At 37.2% G+C, this 19,700-nt stretch overlaps 1 protein-coding gene and 1 long non-coding RNA gene across 3 annotated transcripts in view; one reads left to right on the forward strand and one right to left on the reverse strand.

The window, feature by feature from the left end:
• The window catches only part of ST6GALNAC3 (ST6 N-acetylgalactosaminide alpha-2,6-sialyltransferase 3), a 539,841-nt gene that overhangs the window by 204,371 nt on the left and 315,770 nt on the right, over positions 1–19,700 (reverse strand). The window lies entirely within an intron of this gene.
• Positions 5,106–9,956, forward strand: LOC125174002 (uncharacterized). The gene is made up of 2 exons (XR_007155218.1): positions 5,106–5,462; positions 9,711–9,956. It is a non-coding gene; the product is annotated as an uncharacterized LOC125174002 (long non-coding RNA).

The raw sequence follows: 19,700 nt of genomic DNA on the forward strand, positions 1-19,700 counted from the left end.
AACTGATCCCATTCACAATTGCACCAAGAAGCATAAAATACCTAGGAATAAATCTAACCAAAGATGTAAAGGATCTGTATGCTGAAAATTATAGAAAGCTTATGAAGGAAATTGAAGAAGATTTAAAGAAATGGAAAGACATTCCCTGCTCATGGATTGGAAAAATAAATATTGTCAAAATGTCAATACTACCCAAAGCTATCTACACATTCAATGCAATCCCAATCAAAATTGCACCAGCATTCTTCTCGAAACTAGAACAAGCAATCCTAAAATTCATATGGAACTACAAAAGGCCCCGAATAGCCAAAGGAATTTTGAAGAAGAAGACCAAAGCAGGAGGCATCCCAATCCCAGACTTTAGCCTCTACTACAAAGCTGTCATCATCAAGACAGCATGGTATTGGCACCAAAACAGACACATAGACCAATGGAATAGAATAGAAACCCCAGAACTAGACCCACAAACGTATGGCCAACTCATCTTTGACAAAGCAGGAAAGAACATCCAATGGAAAAAAGACAGCCTCTTTAACAAATGGTGCTGGGAGAACTGGACAGCAACATGCAGAAGGTTGAAACTAGACCACTTTCTCACACCATTCACAAAAATAAACTCAAAATGGATAAAGGACCTAAATGTGAGACAGGAAACCATCAAAACCTTAGAGGAGAAAGCAGGAAAAGACCTCTCTGACCTCAGCCGTAGCAATCTCTTACTCGACACATCCCCAAAGGCAAGGGAATTTAAAGCAAAAGTGAATTACTGGGACCTTATGAAGATAAAAAGCTTCTGCACAGCAAAGGAAACAACCAACAAAACTAAAAGGCAACCAACGGAATGGGAAAAGATATTCGCAAATGACATATCGGACAAAGGGCTAGTATCCAAAATCTATAAAGAGCTCACCAAACTCCACACCCAAAAAACAAATAACCCAGTGAAGAAATGGGCAGAAAACATGAATAGACACTTCTCTAAAGAAGACATCCGGATGGCCAACAGGCACATGAAAAGATGTTCAGCGTCGCTCCTTATCAGGGAAATACAAATCAAAACACACTCAGGTATCACCTCATGCCAGTCAGAGTGGCCAAAATGAACAAATCAGGAGACTATAGATGCTGGAGAGGATGTGGAGAAACGGGAACCCTCTTGCACTGTTGGTGGGAATGCAAATTGGTGCAGCCGCTCTGGAAAGCAGTGTGGAGGTTCCTCAGAAAATTAAAAATAGACCTACCCTATGACCCAGCAATAGCACTGCTAGGAATTTATCCAAGGGATACAGGAGCACTGATGCATAGGGCCACTTGTACCCCAATGTTCATAGCAGCACTCTCAACAATAGCCAAATTATGGAAAGAGCCTAAATGTCCATCAACTGATGAATGGATAAAGAAATTGTGGTTTATATACACAATGGAATATTACGTGGCAATGAAAAAAAAATGAAATATGGCCTTTTGTAGCAACGTGGATGGAACTGGAGAGTGTGATGCTAAGTGAAATAAGCCATACAGAGAAAGACAGATACCATATGGTTTCACTCTTATGTGGATCCTGAGAAACTTAACAGGAACCCATGGGGGAGGGGAAGGAAAAAAAAAAAAAGAGGTTAGAATGGGAGAGAGCCAAAGCATAAGAGACTGTTAAAAACTGAGAACAAACTGAGGGTTGATGGGGGGTGGGAGGGAGGAGAGGGTGGGTGATGGGTATTGAGGAGGGCACCTTTTGGGATGAGCACTGGGTGTTGTATGGAAACCAATTTGTCAATAAATTTCAGAAAAAAATAAATAAATAAATAAATAAAGTTGCAAAAAAAAAAAAATAAAACAGTGATAAAGGAGCAATGCACTTTGTTGATATATATCTTTCTTATCTTCCTTCCATGAGATTCCACATTTTGTATCTGACATTTGATCCTGTATTTTCATTTTTATTGGGCCTATTGGTCATTGGCTCTTCTCACACTGGGTACTGCTCTTATTTTATGAGTTATGTTGTATTTTATTGTTTAATTATGTCTGTCCACTACACCATAAATTCTGTAAGAGGCAATGTCTTCTTCATTTTAATCCCAGAAGTCCTTGGATTACTACAGCTCAGTATATAGTAACTAAATTAGGAAATGAAAGCAATTGAATTGAGATAATTTATTGGAAACCTGAACACCGAACTTGATATTAGGGAAAAAATGGACTTTTTTAATTCATTGAGAATTGTTGATTTAGATGAAAAGAGAAACGTAATCCGCAAGAAACCTATCAATATACAAACAGGTTCAATCTAGGTGAGTAAATGGAGAGGCAAAGTACCTCAGACAAGTCGCCTGCATAATTACCACACAACTGTATAACAAGACGTCTTTCCTGTCAATGGTAGGAATCCAAAGTAGTTACTGAGCAACTATGATGTACCATGTTCTGGGGGTTGGGGTTTATTCAGCTGTGAAAATCTTAAGTAGAAATCCCTGACCTCATAGATCTTATATTCAACTGGGGAGGAGAAAGGTAATAAATGAATCGGCATAGTATATAATATGATAGATGAAGACAGGTGCTAAATAAAGAAAATTAAAGCAAGGAAGGAGGTTAGAATGTGTGTGTGTGTGTGTGTGTGTGTGTGTGTGTGTGTGTGTGTTAGTGGAAGGATCAGAAAAGGTCTAGGGGTGGGTGGGGAATGATATTTGAAGAAAGACTTGAAGAAAGTAAGAGGGCTGGCTTTGGGGATTTGGGTGGGGGGAATATTCCTGCAAAGCAAAACCAAAAGCCACTACAAACGCCCCCATGGCAGGTAGGAGAGGAACAAGGAAGAGAGCAGTGTGGCCTGACAGAGCATTGTAGAGAGCCAGTGGGTACTGGGGTCAGAGAGATGACCAGGGAGACATCATGTAGGCTCTTTTACTTAGGAACCTTTGGAAGACTCTGAATGGGGGAGTGGCTGATCTGCATTGTATTTTAACAGCATTGGCTGTTATGCGGAAAACTGACAAAGAGGAGACAAGACTGCTGGCCACAATCATGGCATGGTGTGTGGTATGATGGTGGCTTGGACGACATCAGGTAGCAGAGGAGGTAGCAAGACGCTGGCCACACGCTGGTCATATTCTGAAGGTAGAGCCAATTGGGTTGACCGGTAGATGGAATACGAGATCTGAGAGATAGAGACGAATCAAGGAGAACTTCAGATTTTTAGCCTAAGCAACTGGAAGATTGGAACTGGCTTTAAATAAGAAGCCAAAGGCTTGGGGCGCCTGGGTGGCTCAGTCGGTTAAGCGTCCGACTTCGGCTCAGGTCACGATCTCGCGGTCCGTGAGTTCGAGCCCCACGTAGGGCTCTGGGCTGACGGCCCGGAGCCTGGAGCCTGCTTCTGATTCTGTGTCACCCTCTCTCTCTGCCCCTCCCTCGTTCATGCTCTGTCTCTCTCTGTCTCAAAAATAAATAAACGTTAAAAAAAAAAAAAAGAAGGCAAAGGCTTGAGGAAAAGCACAGGATCAGAAGAGGAAAATGAGCACATTTCCAGCTCTGTTAGATTTGAGATGCCTTGAACACAGACTCCTACAGCTAATGTTGTAACAGAACTACTCAAACTGCTTTAAACACTTATTTTTTCCTGATTATTGAAATAATATGGGCTCATTGTAGAAAACCTGAAATAAATAGATACAATAGAAAACTCTCCATATTTCTGCCACTTGACAATTGCTACAATACTTTGTGGTATTTTCTTCCTTCTAGATACATTATTTTAGACAGATTGAGAAATATCATTTATAAAGTTTGGCAACCTTTGTTTTTCATTTAATCTCACATCATTAAACTCTCCCATGCCAGTAAACAGTCTTACAGATATTTTTAATGTCAACACAATATTCCATTTTGTGGGCATACCATATTGTACCTGTTTGCCCACCACTGGGTATTTAGCTATTATCTGTTTTTTGTGTGTGTTATAAAACTGCTTTGATGACCATCCTTGTGTTTTGGATGCTAGCATTTATTAAGTTAACTTAACTGTACTTCTTTTAGTTTTTATTGTGCACCTGTGAAATATGCTAGGTGGACAAAAGTATTTAATATCAAAATTAAGGGTTTTGAAAACAAACTTGACTTGTTGAATCCACAAAGGTCCATTTATGAAATGTCTCCTTTTTCCCATATAAAAAGAGATTTCTTGAGCTGTTAGAATCACATAGGGATTGGACAGGGCTGGACATTAAATACCACAGCTCAGCTGTGGACTGGATGTTCCGCTGAGGTCTCACCAATTATGAAGGGTCTTAAAACTCTGCTATCAGAGGGACTGTCCCTCACCCCTGCTGCAATAAGATTTCTGAAAAGTAGGTTAGAATAGGTCTGCTCAAGGTGAGTGAGTGTATTGGTGCACTTAGAAATGGGTCCTGTAGATTGGTGCCACAGTGAAAACTTCACCGACGGTCAGATGGTGGCATAAGTGGATACCTCTTGGGACCCGACATTGATCTAAGACCTTCATGCATCTAGGAGCCTACAGTTTCTCAGGGCAAGAAGGAAAACACGATATTCTTTCTGCCAGACGATTTGCAGCAGGGCCTCACATACATTACACTTAGCTTAAGTCCTCCAAACCCACTTAGAGTCATGCAAATCAATGCCTGATTTAAACTGTGTGTGTCATATGGCACACTCCAACTTATCACCAAGATGCATATGGTGCAGGGAGGTTACATTCCATTTTCTGTTCCAAGAAGTTGCTTCACTGTATAATAAAAGCATTTTTTTTGGGTATGGCCTCTACAAATTAAAAAAAAAAAATCAAAAAGAAAGGAGAGAGAGAGAGCCTTGGATGTGTTCTGTTCTACAAATTTGCATCGGATTTCCTAGTCGTTAGAGTGAATTAGCTGGTTGTGCTGTAACAAGACTTAATTTAACTAATAAGAATCAGCACACTGGCTTCACTTGACAATTGTAACCTCTGAAAGTGATCAATTAAGACATCACAATCTGTTTCATGACAACATATCGGGATGCCGCAGCTGTGCAGATTATGAGGTCAGCAGCTGACTAACAACTTGAGGGCAAACATTGGCAACAAGAGCCTCTTGTTTATGTAACAAATATGTAATTGGGCAGAATGCTAGGAATGTAATGGCTTGGGGGGATAGGTGGTGATCTTTAAACTGTCCCTTTCTTTTATATATTGTCACCATAGCCAGAGTTGTAAAAGCCTTCCACATATGTATCCTGCTTGGCCACTGTCCTGCCTAGCTGCCTGACCTCCTAAATGAGGTAGCAGGAGATGTGGCTGCACATGGTGACACTCTATTTGCCACTTGGCTGCAGGGACCATTTTACAGTATGCTGGGAGAGCAGGGCTGGATGAATGAAACATTCCTAATCATAATCAGAAGCTGCAGGTAACACCAAGAGCTTGCTAAGGCCCAAGGGACTCATTTATACCTTTGAAGACACTTCAAACTATGGTAAGCCATGATAAAAAAGAAATACCTAGCAATGAACGGAGGGTTTGACCCAAAAGCTGCTCTTATCTGGTTATCTCCGTTCCTTTTATTAGCTTTATCGCTACATCTTGTGATCTCAACTTTCTTTGTTAAAATGTACTGCTATTTCTCGAACTCATTTATATTATTTGACTTGGGGCCCTTGCTCGAAAATGTATTCCATATGTTTCCACTCGTTCGGTTCTGCCTCAGTAAGCAGTTTCTTCCCAGATTGAGGCCCTGAATTTTCTGAGACCTTTGGAAAGATTTAGCCAGCTCCACTTTATCAAGCCTTATCTTAATTTTGAATTCTCCTTTTTAGTTGCCTTGTCCTTATTTTTTGTTTCTTTTCATTTAAAACAAACTTAACCTCTTCATCTTTTTTTATTGCACACTCAAAACATCATCAAGGCAAATGCTTCGGTTGGGCTCGCACTGTGTCTATAAACCGAGATTGCTGCAATATTCAGCTGACTGACTGGGCAATTGTGTCCCCGTTAAAAGAAAGCCCACAAACATCAAACATTTCCTTTTATTTAAAATCTAACACATTGAAGGACGCCTGGGTGGCTCATTCAGTTAAGTGTCCTACTTTGACTCAGGTCATGATCTCGTGGTCTGTGAGTTCGAGCCACGCATTGGGCTCTGTGCTGACAGCTCAGAATCTGGAGCCTGCTTTGGATTCTGTGTCTCTTTCTCTCAAAAATAAAGTTAAAAGAACATTTTAGAAAAAAAATAAAAATCTAACATGTTGAGAGGCACCTGGGTGGCTTACTCAGAATGAGTCGGTGGCTCACTCTTGATTTCAGCTCAGGTGATGGTCTCAGGGTGGTGGGATTGAGCCCCATGTTAAGATTCTTTCTCTCTCTTCAAAAAAAAACAAACAAAAAAAATTCTCTCTTTATCTCTCTAATATATATATATTTAAATTATATGTATGTATATTATATGTGTGTGTGTGTGTGTATACATATATATATATATATATGTTGATTTTTTTTAATGCTAAGATCACTACATTTGATTTGGGTATTTCTCCCTTGAAAAAGTATACAAACTCTGTACCTGCACATCTGGTTATGAACACTCAGCTTGTGGAAAGTTAAGAATTTGCTGACATCTATTAAGCAACCAAGTAATTTTTACTTAGTACTTATTCTGTGAAAGGCAGCATGAAGGATAAAATAATTTTAGAATTCTAATCAGTGTGAGCTTTTAATCTTAGTACACAGCTCTGAGGCATAGTGGAGTTCGATGATTAACTAGGGTCCATTCATGCACTATTTTAAAGGCCTGAGGGATTGCCTTGAAAAACAAGTCCTTTCTCTGCTAAAATGAATCATGACATTTGCCTCCTTACAAGAAAAAAGGACTCGGTTCCTGTCTTGGGCACGGGAAAGGATGCGAGAGGGAGGAAAGGAAGAAACAGTGAGAAAGATAAATAAGCTTTGTGTATTATATTTATTGATAGAAACATAATTGAACACCTGTTATGGGCCAGTCACCCTACCCAGCACTTTATTACATAATTCCATTCATTCTCATAATAAATTCTTTATAAGTTACATTTTTATTTCCCATTATAGAGTTGGGAAAATTGAGATGAACATGATATCCAGTGGGTACCAGATATTTTTCAGGTTAAAAAGAGGAGTATATGTTACCTTATATAAAATGTACTCATAGCTAAGAAGGAAATATTTATTATTAATTTGCATTATTCCTAATATACATATGGGCAAACACCTCAAGTCTCACCCAGTATTATATTAAGATTATTTATATAAAATTACAAATTGATGCTTTTAAACAACTTGGTGAACAAGAATTTCACCAAAAGAGGACAGTTTCCCAACTGATGAAAGGCTCCTTAGGAATAATAGGGTTTTCATATGAGCAGAATTAACCTCTTTTCTCTGGCAATGGTATTAGCATGGCATATGGAATTATGTGGAAAATTTTTTATTATTTTCAATTTCAAATATGGCTGTAACTTCAATCTAAGATAAACTAATCACAACCAATTTTATTAGTCTCAGATGGTTCTCCACATATTTTTGGTTTTAATCTGTTTATTTTGAGAAGGAGAGCATAAGTGGGGGAGGTGTAGAGAGAGGGAGAGAGAATTCCAAGCAGGCTCTGCACTGTTGCACAGAGCCCGACTGGGGGCTCGATCTTAGGAACCGTGAGATCATGACCTGAGCTGAAACCAAGAGTCTGATGCTCAACCAACTGAGCAACCCAGGCAACCCATACCTTTATTTAATTCTTTTTCAAAACTTTTTCATAACAGCAGTGAATTGTATTTCTTTCTGAAACATTAAGTGATTATAGTTCATGTCTGAGGTAAAAAAGGCCATGCCAGATGATGTTTTTAGAAACTGTTCTCTGTGGCCAAAGGGAATATCTCCCCCCATATGAAAACCTCCTTGAGGTAAATACACTTTAGCAGCCCACAATGCCTGCTTTCAAGTCCTTGGGAATCCAAGGTAGCTCAAGACTGCCAAGCCATTCTCTAACTCAGTAGTCATTCTCTCCTCTGTGTTCATAAAGATTCCAGAACACTTGCTGATTGGGATCCTGTGTCCCTAATGTCTATTTTTAATTTTTACTTTATTAGAAGCATTAGTGTTTGGCACAAAATGAATTCTGTTTGCAAACCCAAGGAAACCAAGAAGGTCCTATATTCTCTGATCCTATGGGGAAGGGTAGGAGGAAGGTTGGCTACTCTTTCCTTCTTTTTAAGAATCTGTGCATTTTTATGATTAGTCAGCTTTATTTTTCTGTGTTTAAATATTATTTTAAAAGGCTCTAGAAACCAATTTACCATGACATGCCCTATTGATCCTTACCTGGTTAAAAAAAAAAAAAAAAAAGGAAAAATTACCCAAACTAACAGGCCATTCTCTCTGATTGGCAAGTTTATCCTTTTTTTTTACTTTTCAGTCACTTATCTTGAAATTAATACACATATAGCTAAAGAACTCTCCTGTTTCTCTCTCTCTCTCTCTCTCTCACACACACACACACACACACACACACACACACTCATACACACACAGTTACCCTCATCCAGCTAATGAGATCACTCACTCTACTGGCCACTGTTTCCATCCTGCTCCTTACCAACTGCTCTGGAAAATTCCCCTTCTCTCTTCTCTGGGTAAGAACCTGACGAATTGTCCTGTCTTTTTTGAATGATATATTGGGACAACTGCCAAGCACTTTACATTTTAATCAGCAAGAAGAATGAAATATTTAACCTTTCTTTTTTTTCTCTGTGAATAAGCATATAGACAAGATAATTAGAGCTTATAGAATAGATAATTAAAATCTGTGAATTAGAACTTGCAAAAAACAGTGTGGTTTCTCCAGCAAAGAGAAATGGCCATGTACGAAAGGTCACCTGTCAACCAGTTCTAGTTATTAAATCTCTGTATTTATCACTAAGGTGGCTCTATGGAAAACGAAGGTCAAGACATTAAATTATGAAACAGTCAGGATTAGAAAAGGTCACCAAAAACTCAAGTAAAATTTAACCAACCCTGCTAATTCTGCACCCTAGAAGCAGGCAGACATAGCCGGGGATGAAACGTAACACTAGAGAGTGCAAATCTATCTCCCCATTTTAGCCCCTAAAAACGAATTTCTACCTGATGCCTTGAAGTCTAAGTGAAACTCGCTCATCGCAAATAAAAACAGGAGCTTCGATAAATATTTCAGAACGAAAATCATGTTTGAATCGAACTAGCTTAAATTATTAAAAACATTTTTTTACATTAGTCTAAAGGTTGCTTTCATTTCAACCATAAGAATGCAATTTAAAATATTGGCCACAGGGCACTCCTGGCACCCTAAATGCTTTACAGGACAATTAGCAACTCACCACTCACTAATTTACTACTTTAATATTGAAACAAATGAGATCTTTGCTTTTCATCATCCAATTTGAATGAATTTGAACAAAGCAAGTTGAACAAAGCTCCAGAGATGCACTCTCCAGTTTGCTGTCGTTTATTTCTCCACTCTTCATGAATGTTTTTAGAGTTTTAGTTTTAGAGGCTTCAACATGTATAATGATGCCATTGGGGAATAGATTTTGCCTTTATTCTCCTTGATGTTCTTTTGAGGTCTTTCAAGTAAAAGGTACAAAAGAGGCATTAACAATCTGGCATTGTTTTTATTGCTTGACAAAGAAAAAAATGTATTTTAATTTTTCCCGTGTTTCAGGAATGATTAAGCAAGCTGTTTTCATCTACATCAAGTCACTTTCAGCAGACCTCTAACTGTGAGCAAAGAATTGTGAAGACTGTTCTAGAGAGAAATCAACACAGTTCAACCAAGCCAGCTTGTAAATGCACTTCTTTGCCCCTCTATGAACCAGCATCTTTCAGTTAATGCAGCTTTCAAAAGTAGTGTATATAAATCACATATTATGAGTAACAGCACATAAAAAGACAGATTTGATAACCCACAGCTTGGCTCTGATTCTCTGTGGATTTGGGATATGGCATCTACCTTGATTCCTACCTGGTGGCATTACATCTAAACATAAAACTTAATATGGGGGTACATAAAAATGTTAATGTCAAGAAATAATTCTAAAACAGGTAACATAAAGCTATGTTTCTCAGTTGCCATTGATGATGTGTTCTTTTTATTTGGAAGTTCCTTGAGGGGAATGGATCTGTATAATCATGTAGGCATGCCAAAGAAAACAGCTTGCACTCTGTGGACTGGAAAGCAAAAAACAAGTCTTCTCAAACCAAGAGTTTTCTCCTACAGGCTGGAATAATGAAATAATTCACACTTTACTATCACTATTATGTCATAAAATCTGACTAATTTTGTGACCAACTTACCTCTGGATTCTTTTCTCTCAGGAAGATGAGCTCAGGACACTTTGCTAACATTCTACCCTCTATGTCATACAAAGAAAGTAAAAAAGAACACTGATTCATGCTACAGTATTAGTATCTTTTTTCCCCCAATTAGTTTATTTATTTTTTTATTTTCTTTAATATAATTTATTGTCAGATTGGCTAACATGCAGTGTGTAAAGTGTGCTCTTGGTTTTTGGGGTACACTCCCGTGGTTCATTGCTTACATACAACACCCAGTACTTATCCCAACAAGTGCCCTCCTCAATGCCCATCCACCATTTTCCCCTCTCCCCCCACCTACCCCTGCATCCACCCTCAGTTTGTTCTCTGTATTTAAGAGTCTCTTGTGGTTTGCCTCCCTCCCTCTCTGTTTGTAACTATTTTTTTCTCCTTCCCTTCCCCCATGGTCTTCTGTTAAGTTTCTTGAGATCCACATATGAATGAAAACATATGATAATTGTCCTTCTCTGATTGACTTATTTCACTCAGCAAAATACCTTCCAGTTCCATCCACGCTGCTGCAAATGGCATGATTTCATTCTTTCTCATTGCCAAGTAGTATTCCATTATATATATAAACCACATCTTTACCCATTCATCAGTTGATGGACATTTAGGCTCTTTCCATAATTTGGCTATGTTTACAGTATTAGAATCTTAACATGTCACTCAATTAGGGACATAGTTCTCAACTGAACTCAACAATAACCAGGAGACCTTTTAAAAAATTATAATGGATATACTCCACTTCTGACCAATGGAATCAGACAACTCTTGAGGATGGCACCTACAAGTAAGCGTTTTTTTCAAGTTCCACAGATGATTCCAGTGGGTATCTAGGTTTGAGAAACACTTTCCTAGAGGAATCAGCAATGATAAATGAGGAGACCAAAATGCCAGATTAAAGAGATGAAAAACAAAATGGTAAAGTTGGATCCCTGGGGTACTGTGTGGAGAAGATCCTAGGGTAGTAAATCTTTCCAATTACAACCTCGACTACTACCAGCTAGATTGGTAAGCAGCACTTACCACTGAAATCAGGCCAAGAAGTCAGATGTCATGAAGAGCATATGGAGAGGATATTGCAAGTATGCATGTAGTACCAAGCATGAGAACTTTTATTTCCCACACAGTTATGTTTATTATAGAGCATTAGAGGTCTTCCATATGTTCTGGCTAAAATTTGCTTTGGAAGCATGGAAGAAAATTGTGTTGCCTGAACAATTTTCTTAATTGTCATGTGGAATTTTGGCGAGCATTTAAGGCTAGTGACAAATTGAACATTAACTAAATACAATCTTTCCCATCTTGTTTCATTTTCTAGGCTGAAGGATGCTTTGAGAGGAAGGGGTTGGTGGAGATGGAGCAATGGCAAATATCAGAGAAAGGCCCATGAATGGAGTGAGAACCCAGGGAACATAGGAGGCAATAATTTAAGAATATAGTTTAATGGCTATCCTTTGAAAAGACAGAGACACCTCTTCCTCTGAGACAGGAAAAAAGAATTAAGAACGAGAGGAGAAAAGACAACCTTACAAGACTTGACTGCAATTAGAGTTCACTCAGGATTCCCTTGCATTTCTAAAAAGCAAGTAAGGGTTAATTATGGAAAGATGGGATACTTAGAGGTAAGGTTAACAGACTTTAGGAGAGGGATGAACTTTTGAGAAAGAGTATTTTGAGCAAGAATAAGAAAGATTGCAGTAGTGCCACAGCTGGAATTTAGAAATTACAGATTTTTGATGAATGTATTGAAAGGTTATACATTCTTTCTAGTGCTGTTCAGGAGCACAGAGACAGGAATGAAGAAACTAGCCAGCTTGATCTAGAGCTGGAGATTGTGGTAAGTGATAGACTGAAAGTTCACAGTTGAGAAGTAATTATGAGCACTAGTAACATGGATTCCAAGCTGAAAGTGGAAGGAAATGGTGGCAAAATGAGCAAGTGGAAAAGATAAGGCAACATGAATGTCTTAGTGGGGTTATGTTCATTCACTGGAGACAGGGAGAGCATGCATGTACTGTATGTCCTAAGACTATGCTTATTTAGGAATAAGAAAAAAATGTGGCTTATATAGGCTTTCAACTGGCTCAGGCTTCAGGAAATAAACTATAGTATAAGTCATTCCTTCTAGTTTGGAAATGCAAAACCAAAGTACGAGGGATATTCAAATTCATTACTGTTAACAAGTACCAGCATGAGAATATCTGCTTCAATAAATTAACTTATAAAATTCATACAAACTTTCCATGGCAGATAAAAGAGCTGGAAAAAAATGTAAAAACAATCTGTTTAAGATCATCCAAGACTTAACATAGCGAGAAATTGCCAGCCTACAGAAATCTGGAACTCAGGGAGGTAGACCAACACTAAAGGCTGCTTTTGCCCTCGAGGCATTTGTGGCTCTGGAAGAAATGGTTGAGTTCTGCTTCTGGCAGAAATCAGAATGCAAACTCCCAAAGGGGAAATCAACATCTACTTTGTTCTAGGACTCCTAAGATGTGTGCTAAAAATTAGTTTGAAATAAACCAGTCTAGGGGCGCCTGGGTGGCGCAGTCGGTTAAGCGTCCGACTTCAGCCAGGTCACAATCTCGCGGTCCGTGAGTTCGAGCCCCGCGTCAGGCTCTGGGCTGATGGCTCAGAGCCTGGAGCTTGTTTCCGATTCTGTGTCTCCCTCTCTCTTCCCCTCCCCCGTTCATGCTCTGTCTCTCTCTGTCCCAAAAATAAATAAATGTTGAAAAAAAAATTAAAAAAAAAAAGAAATAAACCAGTCTAGCAAAATTTGTCATCTTTTTTCATGCTGGTTGGTTGGCTCTGAAAACTCCAATTTTGGAAATTGCATTATGTAGTCCTGGACTTCTCATAGTTTTAGACACCTGGAAAAAGCAAAGAAAAATATCTTCTCAGGAGGAAGATAATAGCATACTAGGCCTCAAATTATTGCTACAAATAAAATTGTAAATACAATGCCCAACAGACAATCTAAAAATCCAGACACATGAAAAGACAAGGCACCAATAGAGAAAACCAAAAGCAAGAGTCCCATGGGAGCTCCACAAATGGAATTACAGGGCATAGACAGAAACAATCTATGTTCACTACATTCAAGGAGATAAAAGCCAAGTGAAATACTGGCAGGGAAATGAAAACTATAAAAAGTGATGGAGTGTACATAAAAAAGAACCACTTAGAAGTTCTAGAACTGATAAACACAATACAAGAAATGAAGAACTCAATGACTGAACATATATTTATCTGAAATACCAGAGGAGAGGAGAAATGGAACAGAGGACAATGGCTGAGAATTTTCTACAATTTATAAGAATCCACACATTCAAAAGGCTGATGACTCATAGGCAAAATAAATAAAAAATAAATCTATATCTAAACATAGTATAGTGAAGCTTCAGAAACACAAAAACAAAGAGGAGATTCTAGAATTAAATTTACCATAAAATAGCATATAATTTGGGAGGCTGTAAGTGGACTTAAAATATTTTCAGTTTCTTCCATAGTCATGGGAAGAGGGTAAATGTGCCAAATAACATTATACTTTCATAAGCTTAGATGCTGTTCTTAGGGCAGTAGTTCTCAAATGTTTTGGTATCAGGTGCCATTTATACTCTCCAACAAACAATAATAATTATTGAGGATTCCAAGGATAGTATGTTTACATAAGTTGAACATATAGTGATATTCACCATGTTCAAAATTGAAAATGAGAAAAATTAAAAATATGAATTCATTAAAAAAAAACAAAAATATTACCATATCATATTAACATATCACATTTTTAATGAAAAGTACTATATATTTTACAAAACCATAAAAAGAGTGAATTTATATTACATTTTTGCAACTTTCTTTAGCATCTTGCTTAATTGAAGATAGCTGGATTCTCATATTTGTTTCAGCTTTCAATCCATTACAAATGTGTGTTTTGGGTTGAAACAGAAGAGAAAAAAAATCCAGCTTCACACAGATATGTAGTAGGAAAGGGGGGATAATTGTAGATATTGTTCCTTGAATCTATACCAAAATTGGCAATTTCTTAAATTTTATTCACAATATGGAACCTGAAAACATATCAATAAAATTTTCTACCATTACATTAGAATTCATCGGTCTATCTTACACTTCTCATGCATCTTTAACACTGTGCATGCATGATTTTGTAACATCACACCCTGGTTTTGAAAAACATTAGTGCAACGAGTAATGAAGATATTTGAAGTGTTGAAGTTTTCCAATATATATTATAAAAACATTCATTGATATTACCACTGATCTCATCAGAAAAGTCTTTAAGTTTTCAGAAACCAGAAAGCTGATGGTAACAAATACAAATTTTCCAAAATGCTAATTTTGACTTGAAGGCTCAATTTTTGTCATTAGTAAAATATGCTGCCTGTTACTTTTTGAAATGACAGGTTCACGTCATTCATTTTCAAGAAAATGTCTGCCAAATACCTAAATCCGAATATTCATAATTTGTCTGTTGGCTGTTATTTCAAGTAAAAATGGTATTCAATGAAACTTGCAACACATATAAAATTTTTCAGAATAAAAAGTGTTGGGGAGAAAACTGTATCAATGTAATTTGTAACATTAACACTCAAATCATATAATCATCTCAAAAGTAAATGCATACAAGAAATATCATCTCAGTAAACACAGAAAAAGAATTTGATAAAATTCAACACCAACTAATGATTAAAAACTTTCTTTTAAAGGGGAAGTAACAGGGAGCTTCCTTAGTCTAATAAAATATTTTCTACAAAACAAAAATTCTAGAGTCAACATTGTACTTTCACATTTAAATTTTTTTTAAGTTTATTTCTTCTTGATAGATAAAGAGAGAGAGCATGAGCAGGGGAGAGGGAGTGGCAGGGGGAGACACAGAATTTGAAACAGGCTCCAGGCTCTGAGCTGTTAGCACAGAGCTCAACGTGGGGCTCGAACCCACGAACCATGAGATCATGACCTGAGCCAAAGCTGGATGCTTAACTGACTGAGCCACCCAAGCGCCCCAATGTACTTTCACATTTCATGGTAAAATGTTGGAAGCTGTCTTTCTGAAATTGGGAATAGAACAATTATTTCCACTATCACCACTGTTACGTAGTATTACACTGAGGTCCTAACCAATGCAGCAAGGCAAGAAAAAAAAAATGGAAGGTATAAGGATTGGAAAAGAAGAAACAAAATATAATTAGTCACAGATGATATAATATTAAATAATGCACATGTAATTTGTTATAATTTTTGTTGGAGTTAGTAGTATTGCTAGATACAAATCACTTATATTTCAATGATCTCAGCAACAGTGAAAATTGAAGAAAGTGTATCATTTATAACTGTCTCACAATATAAAATACCTAGGAATAAATTTAGTAAAAGAAGTGTAAGACTTCTGTTGAGAAAATACAAATTTTATTAATAAACATTATCAAAAACTCATATAAATAGAGATATAACATGTACATAGACTAGAAAACTTAATGATGTAAAGATGTAAGTTGTCCTCAAATTGATCTATAGATTCAAAGAAATCTCAATCAAAATCCCCAAATACCACAGAATTCTAACATGCATATGAAATGCAAAGGGCTAGAAAAGCTAGGACACCCTTGATAAAGAACAAGATGGTACTGGCACAGGATGGACAAAAGAGACCCATGTAACACAATAAAGGCTCTAAATAATTTGGAATCAAAGTGCCAAGCTGAGTAGTGGAGAGAGGGAAAAAAATCAGGCTTTTAAAAAAGTGGAGTTGGGGTGCTGACAGCTCAGAGCCTTCAGATTCTGTGTCTCCCTCTCTCTGCTCCTCCCTGCTCATGCTCTGTCTCTCTCAAAAATAAATAAACATTTTTTTTAAAAAGTGGACTTGGAATAATTGAATTTTAAAAAGTAAATATAGACCTTTCTTTATATAATGCAGGTGAATTGGAAACTTGTATCTGAAAGACAGTAAAGCTCTATTGAAAAAAAGTAGGAGAGAACTTTTATACCTTCAGAGTAAGAATATTTTTTTTCTTAAAAAAGATATGAAAGCACTAATAATAAAGGAAAAGATTGAGAAAATAAACTATATTAATTTTAAGAATGGCTGTCTTTCAAACGACAACATTAAGAGAGTAAACAGGCAGGCCACAGATATGTGTGTGTGTGTGTGTGTGTGTGTGTGTGTGTGTGTGTATCTTCTCTCTCTGTGAGGTATGTGTGTGTGTGTATGTATATACATATACATATACATACACACACACACATATATACATATGTATGTATATATATACATATATATATCCTAAAAAGAGTCAATATACAAATATATAACAAATCCTTACAAGTCAATAATAAAAGATAGACAAAGCAACAGAATGATGGGCAAAAGATTCAGTCATTACATAAAAGAGGAAGTTCAAATGGCAAATAAGTATCAGAAAAGGTGATCATCAGGGCACCTGGGGGACTCAGTTGGTTAAGTGTCTGACTTCAGCTCAGTTTATGATCTCATGGTTTGTGAGTTCAAGCCCTGCATCAGGTTCTGTGCTGACAGCCCAGAGCCTGGAGCCTGCTTCAGATTCTGTGTCTCCCTCTCTCTCTGCCCATCCCCACTTGTGCTCTGTTTCTGTGTCTCTCAAAAATAAATAAATGTTAATTTTTTTTAAAAAAAAGGTGCTTATCATTAGTAATCAAAAAATGCAAATTAAAACCATGAGATGTTATTGCACCTCTGTCAGTTTGCTTGAAATTAAAATATCCGACAGTGCTTTCAACAATAGCCAAAGTATGGAGAGAGCCTAAATACCTATCAACTGATGAATGGATAAAGAAGATGTAGTTTTATACATACAATGGAATATTACTTGACAATGAGAAAGAATGAAATCCTGCCATGTGCAGCAATGTGGATGGAAATGGAGGGTATTATGCTAAGTGAAATAAGTTAGTCAGAGAAAGGCAGATATCACATGTTTTCACTCATATGTGTAACTTAAGAAAGTTAACAGAAGACCATGGGGAAGGGGTAAAAAAATAGTTAGAAACAGAGAGGGAGGGAGGCAAACCACAAGAGACTCTTAAATACAGAGAACAAACTGAGGGTTGATGCGGGGGGATGGGTGATGGGCACTGAGGAGGGCACTTGTTGGGATGAGCACTGGGTGTTGTATATAAGCAATGAATCATAGGAATCTACGCCCAAACCTAAGAGCACACTGTATACACTGTATTTTAGCCAATTTGACAATAAATTATATTAAAAAATAAATTGAAAATAAAATAACGTAAAATAAAATAAAATATCTGACAATATCAAGTATTAAAAAGAATGTATAGTAACTGGAAGTCTCAAACAATAACTGGCAGCCATGTGAAATCTGCATTAACACTTTGAAAAAGTATAGCATTCTCCTATAAACTTGAATATACATACACACCCTAAGACTCAGGAATTCTACTCCCTGCCATATCACTTACAAAAATGCATTATTTTGTAATCCAGGATTCATATACAAGAATATTCAGAGCAGCATGGTTTATAACACCCTCAAATTCTTGTGCAAAGGAATTCTGTCCATCATTGAAAACAAATGAACAACATACATGTATCTCAAAAACACGTCAAGCGAAAACCAGACACAAAGGAACATAGAGTAGAAGATCCTATTTATACAACACTCTGAATAAGCTAAGCCGGGGAGATTTTCTTAACATCACTTTGAAACCATAATGAACATCACAGTTAACAACGCCCTGCCAGAATAGCACTGATGTGTTATAAGATGGTGGTTAAGTGTTCTTCAAAAATGGTGTTCCGAGGACAAATATGTTGGCAAATGTCACATATATTCTCCACCTCTCAGAGACTGCCAATGCATATTAAATACCTAAGGCTATGACAAGTCATTCACTGAAAAAAATTGTTTCATTTTGTTTAATTCAGAGTTCCAGAAAATTATTTGGAAACATTACCCTCCTTTTTTTGTTGTTTTTTATTTTTCTGGTAGCAGACTGATTAATGTCTTATGAAATAATGGTTTGGAACATAGTTTGGAAACTCCATGATAGATATGGTCTTATTAGGTCTGGGAACAAGACATGAATGCCCAATGATTTCACAATTATTTTACATTGTTCTGGAAGTTCTACTCAATATAATAACTGAAGCCCGGAGACCAGGTTGGAGGAAGTATTAATACTGGAACAGAGGGCGAAAATCATCATTGTTTGTAGATGATATGCTAGTCTTCCTTGCAAACACAACAGACCAGAGAAAACTTTAGAACCAGTAGGAAAATTTTAGAATGGTTAGCTGCTACAACATGGATATATAAAATTACAGATATTTATAATTGTTAGCTCTTCCTGATGGATAGACCCTGTAATTATTATAGAATGCCCTCCTTCATCTCTTGTTACAGCCTTTAATTTAAAGTCTGATATAAGTATGGCTACTCCAGCTTTCTTTTGACTTCCATTAGCATGACAGATAGTTCTCCATCCCCTCATTTTCAAACTGAAGGTGTCCTCAGGTCTAAAATGAGTCTCTTGTAGACAGCAAATAGATGGGTCTTGGTTTTTTTTATCCATTCTGATACCCTATGTCTTTTGGTTGGAGCATTTAGTCCATTTACATTCAGTGTTACTATTGAAAGATATGGGTTTAAAGTCATTGTGATGTCTGTAGGTTTCACGCTTGTAGTGGTGTCTCTGGTACTTTGTGGTCCTTGCAACATTTCACTCACAGAGTCCCCCTTAGGATCTCTTGTAGGGTTGGTTTAGTGGTGATGAATTCCTTCACTTTTTGTTTGGGAAAACCTTTATCTGTCCTTCTATTCTCAATGACAGACTTGCTGGGTAAAAGGATTCTTGGCTGAGTATTTTTCTTGTTCATCACATTGAAGATTTCCTGCCATTCCTTTCTGGCCTGCCAAGTTTCTGTAGATAGGTCTGCTACTACCCTTATGTGTCTACCTTTGTATGTTAAGGCCTGTTTATCCCTAGCTGCTTTCAGAATTCTCTCTTTATCCTTGATTTTGCCAGTTTCACTATGATATGTCCTGTAGAAGATCCATTCAAGTTACAGCTGAAGGGAGTTCTCTGTGCTTCTTGGATTTCAATGCCTGTTTCCTTCCCCAGATCCAGGAAGTTCTCAACTATGATTTGTTCAAGCACACCTTCAGCCACTTTCTCTCTCTCTTCTTCTTCTGCAATTCCTATGATAAGGATATTGTTCCGTTTGATTGGATCACTTAGTTCTCTAATTCTCCCCTTGTACTCCTGGATTTTTTATATCTCTCTTTTTCTCAGCTTCCTCTTTCTCCATAATTTT

This window comes from Prionailurus viverrinus, chromosome C1 (assembly GCF_022837055.1).
Source record: "Prionailurus viverrinus isolate Anna chromosome C1, UM_Priviv_1.0, whole genome shotgun sequence".
Classification (NCBI taxonomy): domain Eukaryota; kingdom Metazoa; phylum Chordata; class Mammalia; order Carnivora; family Felidae; genus Prionailurus; species Prionailurus viverrinus.